Source organism: Callorhinus ursinus, unplaced genomic scaffold (genome assembly GCF_003265705.2).
Source record: "Callorhinus ursinus isolate GAN/ISIS: 27379988/994484 unplaced genomic scaffold, GSC_fseal_2.0 scaffold56, whole genome shotgun sequence".
Taxonomy (NCBI): Eukaryota; Metazoa; Chordata; class Mammalia; order Carnivora; family Otariidae; genus Callorhinus; species Callorhinus ursinus.
Window position 1 is genome coordinate 3,327,510 of NW_027397118.1, and position 23,280 is coordinate 3,350,789.

Consider the following 23,280-nt stretch of genomic DNA (forward strand, 5'->3'; position numbering starts at 1 on the left):
CTGGAAAGTAACCCATTTGCCATGAGCTTTCTACCCACTGGGGGCACGAGAAGTGTGTTTTATAGGTAGAAGGCAAAGCTTTGGTTACTTTGGTAAATTGACTCAATAGAGGTTATTGAAGAGAGATTTTACTGTACCTAAAGTAGCACTAAATATTTCTGAGGTCACATTACAAAGGACGATCCCTTTATCACTGACGTTTGCCCTTCTATCCTGCAGACAACCCAAAACAATCGTAAGAAAGACAAAGCAGAACTGGACCGTGGAGTTGCTTGTAGTTGACTGCAATGAGGGTATCATTCTAGACCTTGTGCGGTTTTTCTACCCCCAGCATAGACCTAGGGCAGTCATCTGCTGGCAACTGCGTGACCTGTTTTCCTTTGGACTGACTTTTGCCCAGTAATTTGGACTCCTACTGAGTGGTGGAGGGAGGGAAGTATGAGTAGAGTATGGCACTAGATGTACCAATGTGGTGCATGAGTTGGGGGACAGGTCAGGCAACAGGGCTCTAGTGCCTTCTTGAAAGAAATGACCTGTGTCAAAAAAGATTAGCCAGCAGGTGACCTGTGCTCCAAACCTAATGCTGCCACTTACCAACTTGGTCACCTTGGGCAGGGTATTTAAACTACTATGTCTTTCATAAATTATTTGTAAAATAAATGTTAATTAATAACCATGTAAGAAATGATGCCCTGTCTTACCTCTGTCATAGGAAGCCTGTGAGTCTTGAGTGAAAAAAAAAGGCAGTGTTGTACACTGAGGAGAGGGCGCTTGCATTGTTAAATATTTCCCTCCCTCCCCTTTCTTCTAAATCAGTACTTGTAACAGTCAGGATAGGCTCAGTCACGCTGCAGTAACAACCAACCTCAGACTGCAGTGGCTCAAAAACCAAAGACTTATTTTTTTCTCACATCACGGAGTCCATCGCAGATTGGCAGGGGTCTCCAGCGAGCACACTCACTCGCTCTGGGGTGTAGCCACTCTCGTGAATATTGCCAGTTGCCAAGACAGGGAAGAGAGAGGGAGCTCTACAAGGTGTGTGTTGGCAATGAAATGTCTGACCTGAAAATGAAACATGAAACTTGTGCTGGCAATTCATTAGCCAAAAGTATCCCTGTGGTCTCTATCGACACTCGCGGTGTAAGAAATAGAATCCTCCTGATACCTCAGAGAGCTATTTGGAGATGTTTGTGAACAGCACGGATGACTACCACACCACCCTTTTACCTCATGTTCTCTTCCCTTCCCCTCCCTCCCCCCTCCCTCCCTCCCTCCTTCCTCCTTCCCTTCCTACCTCTGCCTCTCTCTCTCTCTCTCTTTTTTTTTTGTGAGGAAATATAGTACAGTGAAAATGTACACTTTGAAGTCAAGCGCAATTTCCCGTCATTACCAAGCCATGTAGGTGACTTTAGGCACATCACTTAAACCTGTTCTCAGTCATCTTATCTAAACAAAATGTACATTTTGAAGATTAAATGAAATGACACATGGAAAATCTTCAGGAACAAAGAAAATTAGCAAATGTCTATTTCCTGCCTTGGTTCCTCAGTTTCTCCTTTCTCTTTCCTCTTCATTCTTCTAAACATTCCTTAAAGGCAGGGGTGAGGGTTTGGGGGTCAGGTGTGGGGCTACAGAGGCCCACCTATCTCCTCTACCTCCAGCCATATCTTCAGGTATAGGCCAGTGGAAGCCAGAGTGAACCCTGATCCCTCAAGGTCATCTCAAGTAGTTGCCATGAGAGCTTCAGAAAAGCATCTCCCTGGGGAGACCTGTCTGAGTCTCTCCAGGAAAGGCTCGGTGGTACCCAGCAGTGACGGTCTTTCTTCAACTTCTACCTGCATCAGAATCACCAAGGGATCTTGTAAAAGGCAGATTCTGATTCTTCACGTCTAGGGTGGGGTCCAAGAGTCCGTACTTCTGACGAGTTTTCAGGTGATGACAAAGCTATTGGTCTTTGGACCATACTTTGAGTAGTGAGATTTCACGGGGGCGGAAAAATGAGGATATAGGGGCCATGGACTTCAGTAAGAATCCTGGATCTACTTCTGGTGAATTTCAAAGCTTGGACAAAATGCTTATCTATTCGAAAAGTCCATTTCCTCGTCTATAAAGCAGCGACAATAATCATACCACCCCACACTGTTGTTGCAAGACTTAAATGAGATCATACATGCGGAAAACATTGTCAACTGGAAGGCACTGGGAAGTCTGTGTTATTGGTATCTCTTCAGACTTCACGTACCAGGCTCTCTCTCAACCAGAAAAGAAGCACTAAATCTAGACCATGTCCGTTTTGCGTGCGCAGAGAGCTTGATGGGAGGGTTTGGGGGTGGCCCCAAAGCTAAGGCAGGTTGGTGTGAATGGTTGGCGTGAAGGCATCTTAACCAAATAGAACCTGTTAAACCAGGCCACAAGCAGTGAGACCCTACTTCTTCTTATGGGATGCGGTGATAAAGAAATTACATAGTTATTTGAGAGGAACATAAATAAAGATTAATAGGTTAATGAGTTATTTTCCTTTCATTACTACACTATTGTACTTTATTATAATTGCTTTGCACTCATTTAATTAAATTTGAACTGGGGCCAACACAAGATAATTTGTTTTCCCTGTACTGAACAATGAGTATGCAGATTGGATGTACTGAAGCAGTAATCAGCCCTCTGTTTGCAACACTTTTCTACTCTGAGTAGACATTATAATTGATAATTTGATTGTTGCAGCACTCTGTGCAATATATTTTAAAGCAACATTAACATAATGGAAATTATGTTGTGAGCTTAATCTCAGCTTTTCACTGAGCGGCTATCTGGCTCCTCGGTAGAAACCATTGAGGGTCTGTCAGCAGCAGATCTGAGTCTGTCTCTCAGTCTCTCCGTCTCTCTCATTCTCTTTTTCCCCCTTCCTTTCTCTCTCCCTCCTTCCTCCTCTCCATTTTCTTCCTTCCTGCTCCTTCTGCGCTCATCCTTCCAGTTCCCGTACTTTTTCCATTCCTCCTTCCCTTCCTTTCTTTTCCTTTCTTCCCTCCTCCCATAACACATCCACTGTCTTTGCTTGCCTCCCATCCACCCCAGAAGACCAAAGGATGACATAGCGAGTGTGGACGGCAACCACTCCCCAGCTGCATTTCCTAATTTTGAGACCCGTTCACGTCTGGGACATTCGGGCAAAGCCAACAAGGGCATTTCCCGGAAACAATCAAATGAGAAATGATTCAAGGTGGTCAGCAGTGGGACAGCCAGCCCTGCACCCTGGGCCGTTGATGAACGTAATAGATTGATTCACAAGGTGGTCACACGCTCTTTGAGGGCCGGGCTGCGAATTTCAGCAAGATGTGGGGGGAAAAGGCCACTGACATTTTCCTTTGTCTGAAAGCTATTCTTCCCTCGGAGCTGCAGACACTTTCTTGAAAAGATGCAGAATGTATTCTCATGAATACCTTCTGGAAACGAATTCTCTCTGGCCTGAAGGTTTCCTGTCCCACAATGGAAACTAGGTGTGACATTCTGGTTAATAATCCCAGACCAGAGGTCTTGAGCACAGGTGGGGAAGCCCTGAGTCCAGGTGACTTCTGTTGAATTTTCATAACTCTGTAAATATTTGTTTCTGTGTTTGTTTTGGGAGGAAAAACACCTGCGAGTGGTTGGAAATGACCGTGTTGGATTTGGAAGAGCCTCGGGAGGGGATTCTGGGTGTTCTTTGTGCTCCTCCAAACTGTCCAGGCCCTGATTTGTTACAAAAATCAAATTTCTTTGAAAGAAAGCCTGCTTTTTAATCTCCTTGCTCTTTCTAGGGCCTGGGCACCCACCCACACTCTGGACTTCTATTCTATGTTCAAACTCTTGGTCGGTGTGGAGGGAAAGTGCCACAACCAAGAGCGTGTTCCTCTGGTGTGGGGCAACCTTTTGGAGAAGGCACATTTGTCTCTGTAACACATTCATTTTCGCCAGTGAACGCTTGAGTGTCAGCGCTGACTCTGAGTGTCTTGTGTGGGATCCCCTCCCTTCTCTTTCTTTGTTTTTATTTTGCATAGAGAATTGCACTAGAACTTGACTTATTCACACGCCAATTTACCCAGTTCAGAAGCAGCACTTCTAAGTTCTCCTTTCCACCTTACCAGCTCCTAATCGTGTCCGGGAGGGCATCTTATAGTCTCATTTGAACGAGATGGACTTCCCTCAGCTGGGTTTACTGTTCTAATTATTACCAATTTTTTTAAAGATTTTATTTATTTGTCAGCGAGAGAGCGAGCACAAGCAGGGGCGAACAGCAGACAGAGGGAGACATGGGCTCCCCATGGAGCAGGGAGCCCGATTCGGGGCTCGATCCCAGGACGCTAGGCATCACGACCTGAGCTGAAGGCAGATGCTTAACCGACTGAGCCACCCAGGCGCCCCTAATTATTACTATTTAAAAAAATTTTTTTTAATCCTTTTACAGAAAAGGAGCCAAACACTGAAGTGTTTTTACATTTTCCCCCTGTTAAAAATAAGAAGAAGCAAAAGAAGGGAAAACTCCAATTTGCCTGCATGGAGTGCACCTCCTCTTGTTCAGATGCTAAGTTTACGTGGAGATGCCCGCAGCTGGGATGTGGTCCCAAACTAGAGACACCATCCCGGCTTCTTGCATCAGCCCACCCAGGGCTCCCAACCTACAGGGACATTGCTAAGGAAGCTGCTCCCAAACAAGGACCGGCAGGTGGATCCGTGGAGCACGGGTATCGGGTCTTCAAGCCTACAGCAGTTTCCCACCGTGGGAAACCAGGGCGAAGGAACCGTCTCCAGGTTTCGGCCATGGATTCCTGGCACCTGCAGCCTATCAGACGTCAGAGCACTTTGGGATATTCCGAGCGCTGTTGGCTCCTCGGTTTGTAGCTATCCTAATTTGGCTCCTAGGAATTGCATTCAAGGGCAAGCAACTTCTGTGGAGATGATCCCAGTGAACCCCAGAAGGAGAATGAGGGATTGGGAAAAGAGAATCAATGAATGATGTGTCCTCAAGCGCAAGGGCAAGCAGGTCTCAAGCCTGCTGGGAAACTCCAGGAGAAGCATGTGCTCTGCAGAGTGATTCCACTGAGGCGGAGAGAGCAGGGTGGCTATTCATACAGATGCTCTCGTCGATCATTGGTTGAGGGTTATTCCTTGGGTGGTGGCGGGGGGAGGCATTAATTCTCTGAGAGGTGTGCCCTGCCTAACACGTGGGCAGAACAGGCTCTGGATGCCAGAGAAGGGTCTCAGGTCAGGTGCAGAGGACAGCAAGTGGAAGGTGGGCCGTTGTAAGGCTCATGAGCCACAAGGCGAAGAGCCTGAGGGAATGCGGGTGGGCCCTGGCAGCCCTCTGCTGCACCTCGCTGTGCAGTATCTCATGCGTATCCTGTCTCTTCCCAGACTGTACACCGGTACCCCCCACTTATCCGCACTCGCATTCTGAGGCTTCAGGTACCTGCGGTCAGCCGCGGTTCAGAAGCAGAGGACGCTCCATGTGACATACATGCGGCAGGTCAATAGTAGCCTAATGCTAATGACGTCAGGACGCCTACGTCATTCACCTCACTTCCTCTCATCACAGAAGCATCTTACCATGCACGTCATCCCAAGACGAAGAAGGGTGAGTTCCATAGCAAAAGATATTTTGAAAGGGAGAAAGAGACCACATCACATCACTTTTATTACAGGAGGGTGTTACAATTACTCTACCTTATTATGAGTTTTTGTTGATCTCTTACTGTACCTGATTTATAAATTACACTTTGTCATAGCCCTGGACGTAGAGGAAAAAACATAGACTATACATGGTTCGGTACTATCCTCGGTTTCAGGCATCCCTTGGGGGCCTTGGAAGGTATCCCCCCACCCATAAGAGGGGGACTACTTTGCCTCTGGTGACAAAGGCTGAGCTCACGCATCTGTGTTGCATGGAGCCCACGTGGACAATAATAGTACCCATTCAGCACTCGGGGTGGATGCAATGCGAAGCGCACCACGAGGTCAGCTCTACCAATCTTCACAACCAACCCACAAGGTAGGTGCTATGATCCACACCTCACGGATGAGGATACGGGGACCCTGGGGCATCAAGTAGCTTGCTGGTGTGGTAGAGTCAGGATATTCAAGCTCAGGCAGACTGGCACCAGAGCCTACCCTTCGGGCTGCTGGGCTGGACCGCCTCTCACAACTTTCTGCTTAGACTCTGGAAGCTCTGGAGACCACCGCTCTCCCAACTACCGCTGTCATTTGTTGACTACATCTCACGTGCCTCGTCCTGGGGTACGCGCTTTACCTTCCTTATTTGGTTCTGATTGTCTCACTGAGGCCGAGTGGTATGCATTGTTATCCCCATGTCAGAGCTAAGGTAAATTGCAGGGTGGAAGTGCCAGGGTTGAGATGGAGGCACGTGTACCCCAGACACCCAAGCCAGGACTTTAAGATGATGCGCTTTCTGACTGGGGCCACGGCAGCAGGGAGCGGGCAAGGAATGAAGCAAATCCAAGAAAGTTATACACCCCGATTTGCCTCAGAGAAGGCAGATGGGTCCAAGGCCGGGCAAGAAATGAGGGTCATGAAGGAAATCACAGACCCTCCCTGCACCCCACTTCCTATCACGAAGATAGTACAACAGTAAGCACCTTTCCCCATTGTTGGCACAATGGGGAAAGGTGCTTACTGTTTTTTAATAACCTTTGATAATATCCAAAGTGCTTTACAATCGACTTCCCTTTCACCTGGCATCCCTGCAGGGCTACTAGAATGGAGCCAACCCTGCCCAGCTTCCAGAAGCCACTCCTCCAATACTTTTTTAAAACGTCTCCCCTGGTACCTGAGATTAACGACACAGCACCACGATGTCCTCCAAGTTGGACTTTGGGGGTGACGTGCATTCTGCTCCATGCATGGGGACAACAGCCACACCCTGCCCACGGTGTGTGGGGGGTGGGGTGCTGGAACAAGTGGGAAGAAGGGGTGCTTGCCTGTGTTCCTCCAAAAGGCATGCTGGGCACTCGCTGGGTGGTGCTAATCAAGGATCTTCCTTCTCTCTTCCTTTTCCTTCCCTAGCTCCTTCTCCCCTTTTCTTCTTCTTTCATCTCTTGCTTCTTTTATTTCCTTTCTAGAAAAGGAAGCCCAGTGTGGTAGAACAAACAGCGCCCAGGAACTCAGGAGACCTGCTTGTTGCTAGCAAAGAATGCAAGATGCTGCAACCAAAGCAGGCAGCCCCAGCCCTGGGCTTCGGTTGCTGACCAGTCAAGCAGTCTCCTTCTCTCTAGGCTTCAGCCCCCAAACTGTAAACACAGGGCAAGTGCACTCGTTTAGGGGTTCAGCCCTTTTGAAAAGACAATTATCTACAATTGTTTATAATTATTTTTGAGCCAGTACTTTCAAGATGGTAGATTTTACATTTAAAAACAAGTCAAGATCATTGGCCTTCCTTGAAAAACCAAATCTGGCCGCACTGGACTTACACTCCTATCAGCACTGAGTTCCTTTTCCTCTTCTAGGTGGAGTGTGCATTTGTCACCCAGAGCTCACACTCACTTCGTCTTGTTTTTTTTCTTTTAAGATTTGATTTATTTATTTGACACAGAGAGAGAGAGCACAAGCAGAGGGAGTGGCAGGCAGAGGGAGAAGGAGAAGCAGACTCCCCGCTGAGCAGGGAGCCTGACTTGGGGCTCGATCCCAGGACCCTGGGATCATGACCTGAGCTGAAGGCGGACACTTAACCGACTGAGCCCACAGGCATCCCTCACACTCACTTGGTCTTACACCCACCCTCTTCTGGGTTTGTTAGAGGCTGGGAAAAGATACAACCCACAGGCACCTCTGAGGCTCCTAAAAATGCATATGGATAGGGGATTTACATGTCTTGCTTTCACTGGGTGAGAAAGACAAAAAAAAAAAAGCAAAACAAAAGGCCAGCATAACCTGACGCTGACCTTAGACCATGGCCGAAATGGCCCCTGTCCCGAGCGCACAATTTTCCAGGTGCCTTCACACGTGGAAGCCCATGGATTCTCTGACCCCACGAGGCACTGGTGCCCGCTTCTGCTTCGCTTGTTGCAAGATGAGGAACCTGAGGTGCGGGGAGGTGAGGTACTTGCCCCAGGTCACAATGCTGCTATTGTTAAGGGCTGAATCAAACTCCGGGTTTGCTTACTCCTGCCCTGTGCTCCTTCCCCCTCTACCAGGAAGTCTCCCCATCTCATTTCGAATACTTGCCGTTTTCTGCACAACTGGTGCAGGTGTGCAGGGTAGCTGCCACTAAACACATTTCAACAGATGAGAAAACTGCAGCCCGAGGGGGCGTAAGAGCAAAACAAGCAGTTCTCTCCGGCATGATAGAGGGATCATGGGAGGGACGGGTCTCCTTCTCTCTCCCTCTCTCTCTCTCTGGATGGGGGTTGGAGGAGACCCTCATATGCTCCCCCCTCCTTTTTTTTTTTTAGGGGAGAATAAAGGGACGGGGAAAGGAAAGACCAAAAAGTACCAAACACCAATCTTACCCGCTTTGCAAATTTGGAAAGAGCCGTCCTGGGTCCTTTCTCGTTTTCTTCCCTCCTTCCCTTCTTTTCTTTTCACTCTGAAAACAAAAGAATTATCTAACGGCATTTTAGGTATTCAAAACACTGCATGATTTCCCGGTGATTCTTACCAGAATGTATAAAAAGTAGAGCGGCGGGGAGGACTTCTACCTCCCAAGTTAGGATACTGAATCAGCGAAGAAGCGAACAAGTCCAGTTTCACTCACTGGCTTAGGATCGAGGCTCGGAGGGAACCCCAGACCACTTGGGATCTCAGACCAAGCCAAGCGGAGTCTCTCAGAAGAGATGTTGCTTCGGTTTTGGGAACATCTACAATGTGTTAGGTATCTGCTGAGTGCTTTATAGACAAAAATCTCCTAAATGACAAAATATTCCTAGGAAAGCATGTCGGTATCTCTGCTTCCCCACTGAGGAATCTGAGGTGGGCCAAAAATGTCTAGAATGCTGCCCAAGGTCATCCCCACAAACCTGGGTCTGACTCCAAAACCCACATTCCCTCTATCGCGCTGATTTCATGATAGGGGGAAAAAAAGGTCCAAAATACTGCCCTCACTCCACCGCTAATCCTATGAGTCAGGGCCTTAATCCATTTATACCCAGTGACCCATCCTGGGGGCTTGGGGGTTTCGTATAGGTCCTCTGGGGTTGTCTGAAGGATAGATCACATTTGGGCCATTTTGCCAACAAAAAAGCTTCAACGATATAATAAAAATCCTACATAGTAGCCAGTAGTGCCCTGGAGTTGGCTCTCCGTTCCCTACTTGTCTTAAGCTATTACTTTTTTTTTTTTTTTTAGGCTATTACTTTTAATGTTCCTTTGGAAGGGAGTAAAGCCAGTTTAAACTGAGTAACAAACATTCAGGAAGCAAAAAGCCCATGCCACACCCTTGACATGGTGTACTAGTGAGGAGGGAGTAAACATTAACCAGAGAGCAAATACAGAAACATCGGTGAGAGGTGGTGCATGGAGCAAAAAGCAAGGGAAGCCTGGAAACAGTAGCTAAGCTCGTGGACTTGGAAATCAGCCAAAGTCTGGGTTCAAATCCCTCCTTTGATACTTACTAGCTGCCTGGTATTAGGCAAATTACTTAACTGGTTTTGGCCTTAATTGTCTCTGTAAATCTGGGGTGATGATACATTCCTCTGAGTCTTGTTATATAGATTAAATGTTCTAATGTATAGAACATGTTTGGGAGAGTGCCTGGCATTATTATGGGCTCAATCATTGATAGCTCTTATTATATGCAATCAAACTGCAATTAACCTATTTTCAGGCTCTCTCCTCTCAAATTTCTTTGCTACGCTCATATTTCAAGAAGAAGGTCACATCACAGTTTTTATTATAGTATTCTTTTTCAATTTCTAGAGCACGTTCGTGGTCATGACCGATGCAGGCTCCGATGTGACTCTATCAGCCCTAGCAATGAGAATGGGTCCTGTGTGAGAAGCAGGTGAGACTATGTAAGCCCAGGAGAAAGAGAGTGGTGTGTCCACTGGACTCTACTTAGGGAGGAAAGAAGGTGAATAGGAGACCAACAGGTTTTGAGGAATATATGCAGAACGGACATGGGCGAGAACGCCAGCCGTCCATCCACCCACACTCCCATCCTGCGTGGGGGGCATCCTGGTCAACAGATATCAGGCAGAAATGGGAACTGGCAGAGATTGGGAAATAGCAGCCTCAAGACTTGGAGAAAAGAAGCCCTTGGTTCATAAGAGGCAGGACGAAAGCGGACACCAGTCCTTCCTGAAAAGAGAAAATGAGGGTATCCCATAGAATGGCGCATGGTATCTACAATCAATGCGGTGATTCTGGCCACATACAAAGGTCTACTGTGCCATTTTGGATACCCTGTTATGAAAAAGGATACTGTGCCATTAGCGAGGCCCAGTGTAATACAGCCCAAGTGGCCGGGGGCACAAAGATCCACGGATATTTGAAAAGGGAAGTGAAAGTAGGCTGATAATCTCCATCAAAGGAGAGACTGAGACGTGGGGATTCAGGGAGGGACATGGCACCTTGAAGTAAAGACGGAATGCATGCTAAAAAGGATATTGGAGTTCGTTGGTCTGTCTCCCTGCCTCTCTTCTGCTTCCTCTGAAACTATGTGAAAGCAGGACAGTCCAAAAGTGGTATTTATTAACAAGGGAATTTAATGTAGGGGCACTTAAAAAATATTAGACATTGGGGTGCCTGAGTGGCTCGGTTGATTAAGCATGTGAGTCTTGATTTCAACTCAGGTCATGATCTCAGGGTCCTGGAATCGAGCCCTGTGTCAGGCTCCAAGCTCAGTGAGGGGTCTGCTTGAGATTCTCTCTCTCCCTCTGCCCCTCACCATGCTCGCACACATGCACGTGCCCTCCCTCCCTCTCTCTCTCAAATAAATAAATTAAAAAAATAATACTGAACATTTACCTGGGACCCAAACAGAAAAAAGAGAGAAGGAGAATGCTGAATTGTATGGGATTAGGGCAAGAGGTGCCTACAAGCATTCTGGTGACTTCAGAATAGAATCAAATAGTTGGACAAAAGGAGAAAGGAAACCAAGAGATATTGAGCAATTGATATGGTCCAGAACTGGCTTTGAAGTCAAACATCTCAACCTTCGATCCTTAGCTGTGGGACTTTGGGCAAGTCCCTCAACTTCTCTGAGCCTCAGGAACAATTCAAGCCCCAACCTCATTGTGTTTGGGGGAAGGCAAGAAATAATAATGTGTAGGAAATACCTAGACTAGGGCCCACCATGGAATGGGCATCCACAGAACGGTGGTTGTTCTTACAGGTATTATCAGTATTGGTCTATGGAGCACCCCTGGGAGAAGGTCCTGTTTTACATGTGAGGAAATCAAGACTCAGAGAGGTTAAATAATTTACCCAAGGTCACACAGGCAGTAAATGGTGGCTTGTCTGACCTACTCCCTCCCCATCCTGCTTCATGGTAATTGATAAAAGGAAAGACAAAATACTTACTTAATCTCTGCTTAATCCATGTTTCCTTCATAGATAATACATTTTTCTAGGAACCTCACTTGTTAGCGCATGTTTAGACAGTTTCTACACCTCTGAGGGTTCTGCAGGCCACAGTAAAAACTTGACTTTTATTTGGGGATCCTGGGGAAATGAACATCTTCAGAAGTCAAAATAACTGGGGCATGGGGACTGTATGCATTACGAATGGATAAAAATAGCTTTAAAGACAATGGTTTGGAGAGAGAGGTTTCCATTATTTGGCAAGTGACTATAGAGCATCTCTGAAGAGTCGTAAAGCTTCTGTGTGCGTGGACATGTTTCTGCCTTCAGCAAGCTTACTGTCCCATAAGGGCATCTATATACACAAGCTGCTCTTCTTTTTTTTTTTAATTTTTTGTTTAAATTCAATTTAGTTCACATATATTGTATGATTAGTTTCAGGGATAGAATTTAGTGAGCAAGCTGCTCTTCTTATTCACCATTCCTCCTTACTTGCTTCCCAGCTTGGAGCCTAGGTTTTGCTCAGGACAGTCTAGCTCCAATAATGGCTCATGCTTCCCCTAAAACAATCTGGACAACCCATTCTCCTTTGCCAGTGATAGACCACGGATGGGTGTGTGTCCCAGTTTTAGCCATGAGATGTAAGCAAATGTCCGCAGGAAACTTCTAGGCTCTCTTTCTCTGGAAAGAGAAATATGTGAGAAGAACACTTCTCCCATGCCTGCTTCGTTTCTGCTTGGGATGCTGGCGTAAGATGGGATGCTTGGAGTCACAGTAGCTTTCTTGCAGCCATGAGGGGAGACATTGCTGATACATTGAGAATGGCAGATTCTCAATGGGAGACAGAACGAGCCTAAGTTCTTGGTGGCATCATTAAACTGCTGTGCCAATCCTGGAACCACTTACTTCCATATACCTTGCTATGTCAAGTAAACTAAATGTTTTTATTGCCGAAACCTCTGCTACTTGGAGTTTCCGTTACCTGATCAATAATATGAGACTATCTGGGGATGGGACCTGGTTATGTGTATTTTAAATACTCCCAAATCACCCTATAAGGGTTCAGAACCACTCTTCTATCCCATGAAAACCTTAAGCATCTTTAGAAGTGTTCAAACTATTCAGAAGAGGAAGAGACTTCTTTCTGGGTGGATTATCAGTGAAAACATTTGGGAGAAGGTAGCATTTGGTTTGGCCTGGGCAGATGAGTAGGCTCTGAGCTTATGAGGCTAAGAGAAAATGGTATTGTGGGGAGCAAAGCCCTGAGAAGCACAGACTCTGTATGGGAGGCACAGGTAACTCAACTTGGCCGCATCGCAAGGTGTGAAAAGTAGGAGATGAGGGCAGAATGATGGTGTGGGGCTGGACTGAGTGTTGGGCGGCGGTTTAATGCCATGCTAAGGACTTGGTGCCCAACACTGAGCTAGTAGCCATAGATGATGAAAGAGAAGTATAAGACCCAGCCTGACCATTGAAATGCTTCTAAAGCAGTTGGGATGTCAAGGATTACTCATGTGAAACTCTCAGGAAAACAAATATGCCATATATAATTAAGCTCCCCAGGTGACAGCACAGAGAAAAATAGCCTTAGGGTGTCAGAGTCAGGAAAGAATGGTGTGGGGCAGAACAGGATCGTGAAATTGTAGGCTGTTAGAGGTGGAGAGATAGCTACTGGCTCAGTGTCTCACTTTCTAAGTGATACAGGAATTCCATCTATGCCACTCCTGGGAAATGAGCCATTGGACTCTGTCTAACCTCTTCTGGGACAAAGATTTCACTAGTCGGCATCTATTATTAGACAGTTTCCATGATCATTCCGTTTTTTTATTACATCATACCAGAATCAATCTTTTTATAACTATAGCCCACTGACCCTTGTTTTGCTCTACTAGTCTAGGGTGATCTGAGTTGAATTATTGGTTCTACTAATCTGTAGCGTTAATACATTCAGTCCCTTCCCATGGTCTCAGAGTGAATAAAGTGTATTTTCCTGACCCTTGACTTTGAGATGGCTTGATTTGAGCAATTGGGATGTTGGTGGATGTCATGCCAACAGAGGCTCTCAATGTGTGTGTCCATTTGGGAATGCCCTCTTGTACTCTGCAACCGCTGTGAGAAAAATGTTCCGAGGGGCACCTACTGATTCCCAAAGAAAAAGAAACACAGGGAACAAAACTGACCCAAATCACGACCTGGATCCAAGCACAGAGGAGCCTACATCAGATCAAACTCCAGCTCACCTGTAGGTACACAAGAGGTAAATAGATGTGGTTATAAGCATTAATGTGGCAATAGCTAAGACATATAGCGCGGTATGCTCCCTTTTACACCAGAATGCTCTTCAAATAGATGGAGGCCACTATTATTCCCTGAAAATATTATCATTTTGTTCTCATATATCCCAGTGCTGATAACCCTTCCTTGTGTGACATGCATTCCAAATCCCCCCTGAATATAATTTCACCCAGAACTGAGCACGCGGTACTCCAGATGTAATAGGCCCCTCGCAGAACCTATTAGGATCATCACCGCCCTTCAACTGAAAATAATACTATATTACTGCACCTAAAATTGCTTTAAATAAAAAAACAGTTCCGTTGTTGGATCGTATGGAGCTTTGGGTTAATTAACCCTCTGATCTTTTCTGACTCAATCACTGTCAAACTGGTTCCCCGAACCTATACTTACACAGTTGACTTTTTTTTTTTTTTGACGTTAAATAGAGATTCTATTACTCTTAAATTGGTATATGGCTGTTTTTGACCTAACAGCCTGGCCTGTCAATACAATTTGAATCCTTATTCTGTCATCAAACCTATCAACTGTTCCTTCCTTATTTAGGCCATCCTGCCATGTCATCACGAGAAAGAATATTAAAGACAACAGGGGTAAAGATAAGAACCTTATGGCATATCTCTAGGGACTTCCAGATTGCAGATGAGTAGGGTGGGTTGAAATCCGTAACAAATCTCTTTTTTTTTTTTTTTAAGATTTTATTTATTTATTTGACAGGGAGAGACACAGCGAGAGAAGGAACACAAGCACGGGGAGTGGGAGAGGGAGAAGCAGGCTTCCCGCCGAGCAGGGAGCCCGATGCGGGGCTCGATCCCAGGACCTGGGATCATGACTTGAGCCAAAGGCAGACGCTTAACGACTGAGCCACCCAGGCGCCCCCGTAACAAATCCCTTTGTAACTGTGTAGTCATCCTGTGTTTTGACATGTTGTCCACAAGAATATTTAATGAGTGACGTGGCCAGAAGCCTTGCTTAGATCAATATTTATCAGTGAATTACTTTGATCAAAAATGGAAATTGGTTGGAACCACATGATCTGCTCTTGGAAAACTGATAGCGGATCTTAGTAATTAGCTCTTTCTTTTCTATGTGTTAGTAGCGCCATTTGGTACAATGTACTCTAAGATGATGTGTCTTACCAGGACACTCCCCTTGGACTTGACTCAGTTTTTCTCACTGGCTCCTGGACCACAGGCATTGTGCACCACCCCAAATCCAGCCTGGCCTTGCCAGTAATGGGACAGCCCCAACAAGGACGTGGACTGATTCCAGAGTTATGAAGCCGGGTTCCTACAGCTTCTACTGTGTTCTACATGAAAGGGCTCCCTGCGGCAGCAGCTCCAGATTCAGGATTATCAGGCACTTCCTCTCCCCAGTCCCACATTATGTATGTCTCATCTCCTGCCCCAGGACTTTCCTGCTTTCACTGAGGTGCAAGACCACCATGACACCCACTAGGCACCCTCCTTCCTCCTTGCAGAGAGACGGGGTGGAGACAAGGCAGTTTCCCATGGTCTCCAAGAAGACATCTGGTAAGATGAAGCAATCAGCTTGCCTGGAAGTAATACACTTCCCTGTGTAGCTTCTCGCCTTCACTGCCTCATAAAACACATAAACTTTTGCCCCAAGCTTTGCTTTCTAGGTGAGCAGAAGTTCACAGCACCCTGTGTGTATCCCTTGGCACTCACTTCCTCTATTTGCTGACAACTTCCTACCACCAGCACTTTCTCCTGCATCTCAGCCTACTTGTAGGGAAGGCTGGATGCGCTGGAGAACTGATGCCCCCAGAGAGCAGATGGTAAATCCCTCTGATTCTTCCCACTTTGGGTGGGACAACCCTGAAGCAAGCCCTACGCTGTCTCCCAAGAGTTCCCCAGGGGGTCCGAGCCCCAACTGCCCACAGTGCTAACCATGGACCCACATATTATTGATTTCCTTTCCTTTCTTGTCTCACTTCCTCACTGCTGTTTTGGTGCTTCTTGGAATTACCTCCTAAATAAATGATTTTCACTGAAATCCTTGACTCTGGGTCTGCTTCTTGGGAGACCCAACCCGAGGCACTAGGGGACCCAACCCAAGGCAGTCTGAACTGGGCTCTCTCGTGATAAGAACCCATTCCCCATCAAGGTCTCCTGTTCTGATGGAATGAGTGACAAGGGTATGCATTGGAAAGGTAGGTTTTTAATTTTTTTCCTATGTTCTTATATACTATTTCTAAGTAAAATTTAGTCCAAGACTTACATCATCAACGTTAACAGAATAGTATGTATTGCAGCCTGTTATCTTCAACACTGTGTTAATAAACCTCACTTTTGTGTTTCATTTTTGTCAAAATGTTATTTCAATGATTTGAATCAGTAATAAATGGGAATATGGTAAAAAAAATATGTGCAGAACGTTGGATAATGAAAGTGTTTCTCCCCTGTCCTAAGTCCACCACTCTGTTACTAGTTTCTTATGCATCTTTCCAGAAACATTTCATGCATTAACAGTCACCCACATGTACGTGTTCCTGCATCCATGCTCACACACAGGTACACATGCTTATTTTCCTATGGTATAGGGGGAATCCTGTACTATACTCTATAGACTCTTCTGAAAGTTGCTTTCTCATGTGAGAGTAAATCTTGGTGGTCATTTCATGTCAGTAAACCTAGACTTGCCCTATTTCTTTAATAGTGGGGCTAATTCTTCATTGTATGCATCAACTTCCGATGTTATGCATCAGTTTCAATGGCTGCTAGGTAATCTTGCTTTTTTTTTTTCCTTTAAAGATTTTATTTATCTTAGAGAGAGAGTGTGTGAGCAAGGGCAGGGGCAGAGGGAGAGGGAGAGGGAGAGAATCTTAAGCAGACTCCATGCTGAGTGCAGATCCTGACCTGGGGCTTGATCCCATACCCTAAGATGATGACCTGAACTGAAATCAAGAGCCAGCCACTTAACAGACTGAGCCACCCAGGCGCCCTGGTAATTTTGCTTTTATAACATCACCTAGACCCTAACATAATCTAAAACATTGAAACCACTCTTTCATTTGCTCACAATGCTACAATCTGAACTGGGCTCCCCTGGGCAATACTTCTGGTCTTGCCTGTGGTTGTCCCTGTGGATACATTCAGCTAGCAGGTGGTTTTGGGGCTGGGCTTGGCAGGCACCCTGGGATGGCTGGGTCTCTTGCTGTCATTCCATGCCATCTTAGGGTCTCTCTCTTTCCTCATGAGCTCTCATGCCCTCTCTGTGTGTCCTCTCCAGGAGGGGATCTGGACTTGGGCAGGTCAGGGCTCTGGAAGCTCCCAGCCTTCTTAGAGCTGAGGCCAGAAACTGGGCTGTCCTCACCTCTGCTGCATTCTATTGGCTGGACCAGGTTATGGACTCAGCTAAGACTCACGGATAAGGGACTTCACAAGGGTGTGGACATAGGGAATTGTGGTTCATTGGGGGGTCACCAATTTGATATGACCAGGGACTTCAGGGGAAACTAACTAGTTAGGGAATCAAAGATCCCAACAGATATACATCCCTTTTATGGGATGTGTGACATTTTGTGTGAAAAGGTGATTATAGGGGACGCTCGGGTGGTTCAGTTGGCTAAGCATCTACCTTCAGCTCAGGTCACGATCCCAGCGTCCTGGGATCGAGTCCTACATTGGGCTTCTTGCTCAGTGGGGAGCCTGCTTCTCCCTCTGCTTACCACCTCCCCCCCACCCAGCTTGTGCTCTCTCTCTTTTTCTCCCTGACAAATAAAGTCTTTTTAAAAAAGAAAAGGTGAAAAAAAATAAAAATAAAAAAGAAAAGATGATTGTAATTTTTAATAACGATTGCAGATCACTAATTTACATCATGGAATTATAAGAGGATTTAGAGAGATCATCCAAACCTTCCTTCCCCTTCATTTGACCAATGAAAGATCTAAAAATCTGAGAGGTTAAGAGTCAAAAGAATTACAACATTCCCCTACTCATAGTCCCAGGATCAGCACCCAATACCTTTTTTTTTTTTTTTTTTTTGAGAGAGAGCGAGCGAGCATGAGAGGTGAGGGAGGGGTAGAGGGAGAGTCAGAGAGAGAGAATCTTAAGCAGGCTCCACACTCAGCATGGAGCCCCACACGGGGCTCCATCTCACCCCCCTGAGATCATGACCTGAGCTGAAATCAAGAGTTGAAGAGTTGAATGCTTAACTGACAGCCACCCAGGTGTCCCAGCACCCAATTCTTTATTCCCCTCCTTATCCTTTCCTGTTCTCCATTGAATTCCCATTTCTGGCTCCACCCTTCCTGGCTTAATGAACATGTATTGAGTACCTGCTATGTTCCAGGAACTATTTCAGAAGGTCATCATTTCAGGGATGTAGTAATTCTAGCCCAACATACATGGTGTGCTGCAGCTGGCTTGAACCATCACGTGAGACCTGCTTGTGGGCATCTTCAACTCCACATTCAGTAATAGCATGTTGGTAGCTTGAAATCAGCTGTGGCTGGGAATATTTGCAGCACAAAAATTCAGAAACAGTCCAATTCAGGACTTTTTTTTTCCTCTCCAAAGAGTTGGTTGTTAAATATTTACCAGCATACCCTGGATTCAGTCCTAAATCACATTGTCTTTCAGGCTAAGAGGGGTTTCTTTCTCACAGCCCATGCTGACCTACAGTCTCTGACTTTTCATTCATTTACACTTAATCAGTAAATATTATTTGATCAACTACCATGCAGTAGGCTCTGTATCAAAAGGCCTCGGCCTCTACTCTTTACCAGATAATTGTCTGCAGGCAGGAAAGGGCCTAGTATTGCTAGATTCACTTTTTTAAGAGATGCTGGTAACCCCGATTTTTGTGTAGAATTGGTCAACTTTTAAATGTGAGCAAGAAATTCAAAAAATTTAAACCTAGTGTCTGGGCCAAATGAAACATGCCTTTAGGTTATATTTGTTAAGAGGTCCACCAGTCTGTAAACTCAATTCTAATCCTTACAAAAGTGTGTGACATTGAGGCTCGAGCATCTCCACCCCTCCACCCCCACTGGTCTTGCTGGAGTTAAACCACCTGGAAATCCAGGGACATGCAGAGCACTCCACCCTCTTCCCTGTGTTTAAAATAGCATCCTTTGCCTACAGGTCTTGTGTGGCCGCCCACTAATAACCACTTCTTCAGCTGGACATTTCACTCTCTACTCAGCTACGTTGGCCTTTTTTTAGCCCATGCTGCCATCTGCCACAGGGCCTTTGTACTTGCTGTCTTCTCCTCCTGGAACACTGGACTCTCACCTCATTGACTCAACACAGACTATTTCTCAGGGAGTCTCTGTTCTCCTAGATGAGATCAAGTATGTCTAATTTATCTACCATTATGACCGGAGTTCGCTCTTTTGTAGCATTGTGGTGGTCACAAGAATGTACTTCTTAGATCTCTTACGGAGTGGAGTCTAATTGACTGACAGCCCCAGCCGCTTTTCCTTGAATCAACCACCACCCCTCTGCTGGGGCCACACTTCCCACAGGCCACTCCTAGCCCATGATGGAGCATAGCCGGCACACTAAGGCAGGTCTATTCTTCAGACCGTGAGACTCTTCTGATGGATAACTTTGGCCTAGCCGAGACTCCCTTAGAACTACCCTGTGGTGCAAGACTACCCATCGCTCTCTTCCCCAGACCTGCTTCACCATCTGATGGCTCTCCCAGTCTTCTCCAGGCCCCTCCCTATTCTCACTCACAAATAAATCTCCTGCATATTAGTCCTGTGCTAGCATCTGCTTCTTGGAGGACCTGAACTGGCAAAAGCATCTACTATGGAGATAAATTTAGATTTATAAATACAATTATTTGATGCTTGGTGCCTCTCAGACTCAACTATGAAAGTAGGGATTAGTTCGGAGATTTGTTTTTCTTTAGCTGACCATTAAATCTCAGCCCTTCCCACAGGGCCTGGCACACAGGGGGGACTCAGTAAACGCTGATTTGACAAACGAATGAAACCACTGAAAATACAGTGAGTTATGAAAATGGAAGGTATGGTTAAATGTAATGTATGCTTGTCCTAACTATAGGCTGTACTACTTGCAACATGGAAACTGGAATTGGGGCGCATCCTCTGGAAAATAAGGTCAATAAACATTAAGACAAATTCAGCTAGTCCAAGTAGATCATGTGGTGATTTTTTTTTTTTTAAGATTTTATTTAGGGTGCCTGGGTGGCTCAGTCATTAAGCATCTGCCTTCAGCTCAGGTTATGATCCCAGGGTCCTGGGATAGAGCCCCACATCGGGCTCCCTGCTCCACAGGAAGCCTGCTTCTCCCTCTCCCACTCCCCCTGCTTGTGTTCCCTCTCTCGTGGTCTCTCTCTGTCAAATAAATAAATAAATAAATAAATAAATAAATAAATAAATAAAATAGAGATTTTATTTATTTGGGTGAGAGAGAGAGCATGACCAGGGGCAGAGGGAGAGGGAGAAGCAGACTCCCCACTGAGCAGGGAGCCCTATGCTAGGGGCTTGATCCCAGGACCCTGAGATCATGACCTGAGCTGGAGGCAGATGCTTAACAGATTGAGCCACCCAGGCACCCCAGGTGGTGATTTAAGAACTTAGAATCGGATCACATTTCAATGTGCTTCTAGAAGGAACCTCTGGTGTAATGGAGAACACACCAAAAGAGTCCATTCAAAATACTGTATGAGATGGACAACCTCAGAAGCAGCACACAACTGAAAGTAGTTGACAGAGGAGTTTCAGAGCTGGCTAGCTTGAGATCTACAATGACCTGGCTTAGCATCTTTGGCAAATCACTTTCCCTCTCCAGATTTGGATGTTCCCGTCTACAGCATGAGCGGGGTGGCCTTGGGATTCTGAAGCACTTCTAAGCTTGGGCAACCCTGGATTCTAAGGGGAGTGGACAGAGGTCAGAGGAGAAGTTCTTTTTTCCTTACTGTATTCCCAGTATCTACCAAAGTGCCTGGTACTTAGGAGGCTCTCAATAAATCTTGCTTGAATGAATTAATGAAAACATGAATGGAGGACCACCTCCTCTCTCCTCTGGGTACACAACGTTTCGGGGCCCCAATCTGTGCTAGCAGGGAAGGCAGGAAGCAGCTGTTTACCTTTGAGGGAGCGGCTGGGTGATGTGCCTGTGCAAACAGCCATTTACCCAGGTGTCAAGAGGAGGGACGGAGAGAGAACACACATTTACTCCTTTCCTAACGGCAATGATCCAGAAATCCCAGCCTGCCCCTCTGCATTTTTCCAGGCACTGCTGGAGTGGAGGCCTGTTGTTTACTGACCAGGCCTGGGGCCAAGCAAGACTCCCTCCCTCATAATTCCCACTTGTACCTCAAGTCACCCCCTCTCCAGTGACTCTCCAGGGCCAATACCAGCATCAAAGTTAATCTTACTATTAGATGTGGTTTTCTGCTTGCTGTATGTATCCTTCCACTGGAATGGAAACACCTTGAGAGTAGATTATTTGTCTTGTTCATTGCCTGATCTCCGTAGCTGGAGGAGTGTCTTGGATTTGGTGGGCCTGCTCAGTAAGTAGACGTCGACTGACTGATAGGTAGGGTGTGCTCCAAGCCTGGTCTGGTGAAATCACCAGCCTGAAATTCCCACCACTAATGTCACCTCTTTGGGTGTGTCAGCATTCTTGACTCAATCATGCCATAATCATTCCCATGGATTTTGTCTTACCTCCTATGCTTATTTACTTAGTATATTTCTCTCACTCATCTCTCCTCTGTAATTTAAATACATTTAAACTATACATTGTATGTCATGACTATAAAAAGAAACCAATATCACTTCCCATAATTAGGGAGTAACTGTAAATATGAATACAATGATCATAAGCCTTGTGCCAAGGGGATGGCGAATGAAACTCTATTTCAACAAATTGTTTCCTTTGTAAAACTGGGCATTTTATTGTGTGCATTTACAAATGTTATTTTGATACAGAGTCCATAGGCTTCACCAAACCTCCTAAGGAGCTTGTAGCCTTTTCCTGGAGACGCGTGGAGAAGAGATACCAATATACAAGTCTGGCAATGGTCCAAGTTTAAGGTCTTTTATCATTAAAAAGGGAAATCCAGTCTCGTAAGATAGTATGAATGACATGTTAGCATGGAGCTGAGACCTTCCGTGACATGATCAGAAGGACTAAAAGAGGACAGAAAGGGAAAGGACTTTTTAGTGTCTGTGTGCTACATTAAGTCACCCTGGTTTCCTTGGGTGAAGGTAGGGTCTTCAGAAACCTCAATTAAATTGCACAAAAATTATTCAGGTTTAAATTTAATTGCACATAAATTATTTAGGGTTAAATTGCAAACCCACCACTTTGGATTAATTTATCAGATCATACCACTAAATATTCGCTGCATGACTATTACTAACAAAGCTTTTGTGCAATAACGTCATGTACTAAATATCTTTTGAATAATGGGGAAGAATGGCTATGTAATCATGATATCAATATATATATGATAAAATTTAATATCTATCATGATAGGTGAATCCCAAGATGCTATGAGAATACTGAGACAGTAATTCAATATCGAAAGCATTCCTGGGGCAGTAATCTTTGAGCCAAATCCTAAAGGATAGGCCCACTTTTTATTATTCAAAATTGCCTGTTCATGAGAATGCTCTATAGGACTTGTTAAAATCCGGATTCCTGGGCTCCATTTCAGACCAGCTAGACCAGAATCTCCGGTAGAAGGACCCAGAAATCTTAAAAAAAAAAAAAAAGTGCCCCAAGTGATTCTTAGACACATTTGGGAGCCAGTGCACTACCTAAGTCCATGGCTTTCAACTTTGTCTGTGCATTGGTAGCCTGTCACTATATAGAAACTGTGCTTATCTAATCAGATTCTCTGATGAAAATGGCCCGACCATTTTATTTATTTATTTATTTATTTATTTATTTATTTATTTGGCAACGAGGGTGGGATCCAACCATTTTAAGTTGCTCCCAAGATAACTTTTGTGCTCACTGTATCTTGAGACTCACTGAGCTAGATTGGAGGGATAGAGGTTAGGGTGTGGATAATGAATATTCCAGGCAAAGGGAAAAGCATAAATAAATTCTATGTGATGTAGTATTACTGAATCTACAAGTACCAGAGCACAAAGAAGGATCACTGAAGGAGGAGCCTGAATGTCATGGCTGGGAATCTGGAAATTCTCCTGCAATTCGGTGCTTCTCACTGATACGTGTGTATATGGTTGGAGAAGCACCCATCAGAATCGCCTTTAAAACTTGATGGAATAAAATATTAGAAGTGGAAGTCTGTGAACTGGGAAGAGCATCAGGACAAATTTTTTCTGGTAACTCCTCTAGCTTTAGAGTGAATTTAAGAAATTATTGAAAGGAGTGCCTGCCTGGCTCAGTTGGTAGAGCATGCAACTCCCTGATCTCAGGGTCATGAGTTCAAACCCCATGTTTGGTATAGTTCTTACTTAAAAATAAATAAATAAATAAATAAATAAATAAATAAATAAATAAA